This window comes from Triticum aestivum, chromosome 7B (genome assembly GCF_018294505.1).
Source record: "Triticum aestivum cultivar Chinese Spring chromosome 7B, IWGSC CS RefSeq v2.1, whole genome shotgun sequence".
NCBI lineage: Eukaryota > Viridiplantae > Streptophyta > Magnoliopsida > Poales > Poaceae > Triticum > Triticum aestivum.
In genome coordinates, this window is record NC_057813.1 from 430,954,348 (window position 1) to 430,960,723 (window position 6,376).

Here is a 6,376-nt window from a genome sequence, read left to right on the forward strand (position 1 = left end):
GCTTGTTTGGTTCAATACTCTACAAATAAATAGGATTCCGATCCTCTGGAATATAATGGGCATTATCAGGAAACTCCATTTTGGCTGCGTGAAATTGAGAGCCACATATATGTAAGATATTCCACCCGATTCCTCACAAACAAAAACGGATATTCGACCCAATAGTCAACCTAATGCCCTTTCAACCCTAGATTGTTTTGCCACACATGGACAGTGAGAAGAGATATATACTGTATTTCCCAGGACGAAGACACTGGACATTTTCTTGAGAGAAAAAGGGCTGGTTATATCTATTCCCGACAGGAAGAAGCAGAGAAGAAATATCAAATATGCGTATGTTTGCACTGCACGGGCTGATTTTATCAAAGCAGACGTGCGTAGGACGGCGTTGGCGTCCTCTCTGAATCTGATTGGCCGTTCAACCCCACCTGGCTGACAGTGCTGGGCAATCAAAAGTGCAGTGCAGGCACGCACGCACGAACTGCTAGCTGCTTGCTTGTAAGTAAAGTGAAATTATCATTAGATCCAATGATACATACAGAGCTTAATTAAACACTAGTTTTTTTTAACAGATTAACCTTAACCTTAAGGAAATTACGCGTGATGAAATGGAGCTCAGTTAACTAATCGAGAAAAGTACAGGGGACTAGGTCTGAATATGCGTGTGTGGTCAAAGGCTGCGCGTGGTCTGACCTTTTTGGGTGCTGGGGTGTTGGTTGGAGCAATCTTCGCGTCACGTACAAGAGATTCCTCCCTGGTCGAAAACTCTCCGGTAGTTTTCCGATTGATTAATGAATTGCCGGGTCGCCAATGGCTGAAGGCAATCAGGGAACACATCGATGTGTTCTGTTGCTTGGCGAGTAAGAATGAAAACGCAGAGATAACATCCAGGTATTCTGCACGCGTAATGCTGCACAGCAATAAGAGGCACATGATCCGGCAACACTTAGCTGTTGGATTAGACAGCCTGCTGTGCTGATGGCGCTCTGCCACATGGATTATTATGCAACAGAGGTCGAAGAAGAAAGGAGATCACGAACCCGAATGCTGCTTGACCTGATCCATGCGCCTGCCGAGTTGTAGCTAATCGACATGCACGTGCAATCAACTACGTACATACGGAGTACATATTGTGGTACTTTATCCCCAGCTGTGTGGTGGAATCTCGTTGGTCGAACGTGGCATCTCATGATGCAGACCGAGGACATAAACTTCCATCCGTAAGAATTTTCGCCCTGAATGAAGACAAACAATAGTAACAAGTTCGTAATATTTCTTTCCAATGCACTAATTACGGGGAAAGTAACTTGACGAATAATTGTAAGAAAGTCTTTGTAAACGGACGTGTACGTTGAGGGATTGACAAATAAAGTAGAGCTGGTCAAGCTGGATGAACATAACGCGGTACGACTTATTCGATCATATAATTAATCAGCTCATGTCCTGTATTCTCCCGTGGATCATATAATTAATGCGGTATGACTTATTCTATAAATATAGAAACATTTTTTGCTAATCCCCGTCTAGATGAGAATTACTTTTATTTTTTGCGGGACAAACTTTCGATGTTTCATCATTTGTCATAACAGGAACACTGGAAATAGTAAAAGGACAAAAATATACTTTTCGTCCCTCAACTCTTGATGGGATCTATATTTGGTCTCACAACTCTAAAATCGGACAACTTGCACCCTCAACTAGTGAAACCGGACAAGATCCGTCACGGTTTTGACCAGTTTTGGTGCAGTCTCATCCCGGTTTTGACTGTGCCGACTCAACTTCGCATAGTTTTTCCAAGTTCGCGTAACGTTTTCAAATTCAAGTATTTTTTTCAAATCTATGAACTTTTTAAAAATATGTGTACTTTTTCTAAATCCACGTCTACAAGGACGATCAAGGACGCGGCCCTGGCTGACTTCGCGACGGAGTGGACGGACCTGCATCAAGAGGAGCCTCACGAGGAGGTGTCCACGTTGCCCGAAGATGGCGCTCCCACTGGACTCTGCACTTCAACGGCGCATTCTTGCAGCAGGGCGCGGGGGCTGGCGTCCTGCTCACTTCGCCAACAAGGGACGAGCTCTACTACGCTGTGCAGCTTTGCTTCAAGTCCAGCGACAAGGTCTCCAACAACATCGTCGAGTACAAGGGCCTCATCGTCGGCATCAAGGCCGCCAACGCCATCGGCATCAAGCGCATCACCATCAAGGGAGACTACCAGCTCCTCATCAACTTCTCCAACAAGAGCTACAAACCAAACGACGAGCACATGGCCGCCTACCTCGAGGAGGTGCGCAAGCTCGAGAAGCGTTTCCTGGGCATGGAGCTCCAGCACATCATCCTTCGCGCGGACAACAAGGAAGCGAACCACATCGCCAAGCGGGCCTCCCGTCACTAGCCTCAGGCTCCAGGCGTCTTCGAGGAGCGGCTCCTCACGCATCTGCAGCGCCTCCCGAAGTCGTCGTCATCATGCCTCGCGAGGAACTCCCACCCACACCCACCTCAGGCACACCAGATTGCGACCCACCTTCAGGCACTCGCTTGTCGCAGAGATCAAGGCCTGCTTGAAGCAATGCAACCTTTCATGCATTAGTAAAGCTTCAGTTTTTGAGTATTTCATATACTTGTTGTGGAGCGCACCTCGGGAGGCATGCGCGCTCATGATTTTCCTCTGCGTATTGCTTGAGCGGGGACTAGGCACGATGCCCATGGTTGGGCCAGGCCCATCAGCGCCATTAAACCCAAGTGACTAAGCTCTGGCTCACGGGCCTGCTCCCGTGCACGTCACCTCACCAAGGTCCTTGGTACTTATCTTCTCGCGTGCTACCCACAAGCAGCCTCACGAGGGCACGCCACCTCACTGCTTGCAAAAACTTGTTGGTAATCTCACTGACGCAGGGCGCAAGAAGCTTCACGAGCATCCTTCCTTAGGAAGTCTTGCGAGTGCTGCCTCGCAAGGCGGGTGCTGCACCGCTCCACCAAGCGCACACGAGGGGCCTCGCGGGCAGGCACCTATCGCGGGGCGCACTCCTTGAGCTATGGCACACAAAAACGTCACATCGCGAAAGCTAAGTCTAACGTGCCCCGAGGGCCATTCACGAGGCCTCTTAAATTCTCCCCTCGCGATCTCGTTGAGCGTTGATTTTTTCTTTTCGCGCAAGCCACTTGCACGTCAAAGGGAAGCTTCCTGAGCATCGCACCTCGGGAACCCCTCACTATAAAAAAATTACACTTCCATGATGATACGTGTTTATCACAGTAGGTCACGTTTTCTGTCATGCATGTACATCCATAACGAGTTTATGACAGAATCAAGATAGTCATACATGTGTTGTCGTAGAAGTGTTTCATGACATTACCAAAATTATCATCATGGAAGTGTTCACTTCTATGACGATAAATCACGCGTCACAGAAGTGCTTTCGTAAAGGGTGACCGACACGTGGCATCCACCGTAATGGAACGCCGTTAAGCTATCGGGTCCGGTTTTGGATCCGATAACCCGTTAACAGCCCCGACCAATGGGGATTTTCCACGTGTAAATTTCTCATTGGCCGGAGGAACCACGTGTCGACTCACCGTTGGGACAGATGTCATCCACTCATTGGACGGAAGGCGCATATCATACGTTGACATGTGGCATGGCCCAACAGAGGCCCATTCTGGTGAAAAGGCCGGCCCGTTTGACTTGGTCAAAAGGTAGCGGGTCGGCCCATGGAAAGCCTGTTAACGGCATGTTCGCATATAGCCCATTTACAGCACGCTAACTCACGTCCCATTACGGCCTACTGAAATTAGGCCTAGTAGCGTCATTTGGGCCGTCCAATATGATTCCAGCCTGTTGTAACTTCCGGCCCATGTATGGCCCATGGCGTCTTTCGGCCCATATGAGTCCCTTTATAACTCTTGGCCCATTAACGGCCCGTGGTGAAACCGGCCCGTAATGAACAGTGTATCGCTTTATACCCATTAGCGGCCCATTATTCCATTGGGTCATTTCCAGCCTGTGTTACCTTTCGGCCTTCTCAGAGCCCATTTATTCTTGGGCTCATTTCCAGCATTCGGTTACTTACGGCCCGTTACTTGCATTTTCTTCTTGTGGGCCAAATTTAGCCCGTGGATACAGTCGGCCCGTTTGTGGCCCATTAATCCATTGGGCCATTTTCATAGCATCATCAAATACGGCCTATTAATGACCCGTTATGGTCAGGCCATAAAATGTACGATTTCCACTCTAGCCCGTTTACGGCCCATTATATGGCCCTTACAAGGCCCATGTATTAGATGTCCCGTAGAAGGCCCATGGATCCTACGGGACGTAGAAGGCTCATTGATCCGACGGCCCATAGAAGGCCCATGGATCCGACAACCCATAGAAGGCCCACGAATCTGACGGCCATAGAAGGCCATGGATCGTATGTCCCGTAGATGGCCCATGGATCGTACAACCCGTGGAGGGCCATGGTCACTACAACGTTTGGGCGAGTTGGCCCCCGTTTGAATGATATAGCATATTCAAAGAATTATCCTACTCTATACTATCACCTCTAAAAAACATACACTATACAATAAAGAGACTAAGGCATAGAAACATAGAATAATCCTACACTATACAATAAAGAAATTACAACCGATTATATCCACTGGGCATTATGGTTCGGCACCAGTGATAATAAAGCATACACAAACAGCAAATTACATACACTGAGCAAATACAGCTCATACATCATGGACGCGCATCAACATAACTTACCATTTGAACTATAATCTCTTCAGAAAATAGGATTGGCCGGGTTCAGATAGCACAAATTTCAGTCTGCAAAATCTCCAATTCCTTCATGGTTACCTCAGTGTCTTGTTTCATTTTTTTGACTCCTGCATCTAATACATGCATGTCCAGTCTCAACTTGTTGATTGTACGTTGAGAATCATGTACACGTTGTCTTGCCACCTCTAGTTGATGCTCGAGAACATCAGTACATTTCAATTCTAATCCATAATCATTTCGTAATGCCATGCCACACTACTCGCAGATCTTTGTGTTGATGTCACTTCATCCTGAAATGTTTCTGTAAGTACACATGACTAGGGCAAAAATATAGTTACACCAGTGAAGCGAGCAAAAAAGGACTAACAATAATGTTACACGTCATGAAGCATAAGCAGGTGATATTTTAAAAATTATAAAAAAGGTAGTCTGTGCAGCCTACATACAGAAATCTCTCTTAGCTCACCAGAGGAGCATGATGTTGGGTCCCAATCCAAAACACAGACAAGTTACAAATTTAGACAGCACATTGCGTATAAGTAAGCAAGCAGTTGGCCATTCTGTAGCTTAATTAAAGTCTTAGAGAGCATAATGAACAACAGAGGGATTCATACAAACCTACTACATCAAGCAAAACTATGCAATCATTAGCCTAGTATAAACTAGATTGTGAGCCTCATGCAATAATAGTTGGTTAATAGACTTCAAAGCTTCAGGCACACTTCGGTAGAGTAATTAAATGGTAAGGCCTTTAATTATGTCAACTAATAGTTATACAGGTACCCAACATCAGGCATCATTGTTTGGGCATCTCATTGACTGAGGACAAATAAAGCAATTGAAAAGAGCAAATTAACTATGCCTGAAACAAACAAGGAATTAAACTGTTGAGTTGGATACAGTGACTTACATTAACGGGTTTAACATGCTCAGTGCAGCTCCTACTTCTCTTGAAAGGCTCTTTCCTAACATCTTGTACATGGAAATCCTCAATCTTATCTTCATTGCACCCCCTCTGCAAGGTGACACAAACTAGTTACTCGTCTCCTTGGAAGATAAATATGCATACTTTCCAGTCTGTGAACACAAAAGGATAAGATTATAACAAAAAAACACCACATAATGAAACATGCCGCATCTCTTGCACTTGCACACAATGAAATGAGAATTTACTATGTCTGCACTATGTAAAAACTAGGCATACCTTCGAACTGGATCTCCAGGTACTCTTGGAGAGCCTACTTTAGTGTACAGCCAAACCTTTATGTCACCTATGAGTTAGACAAGGCCTCGCTACAGCAACCCTTAGTGTTTAAATCGTTGACATGCTCTATTAGAGTATTAGGTCAAGAACAACAAGTAATCAAAGCAAACAGTCCTAGCATGGCTGGCTAATGCAAACAAGTAATTGAACAGATGTGTGAGCAAATCTTACATATCAAGAAAAGAAGCAAAGAAGGAGGCTTAAAAACCATCACTTGACTGACCAGATTTAAGGGGCATTTAAACATCATGTGCAACATATGAACTAACATAACCATTGCATATTCCAGATTTTATAATGGAATGCACATGTATTAGGTTATACCATGTATGATGATGCCTAAATTT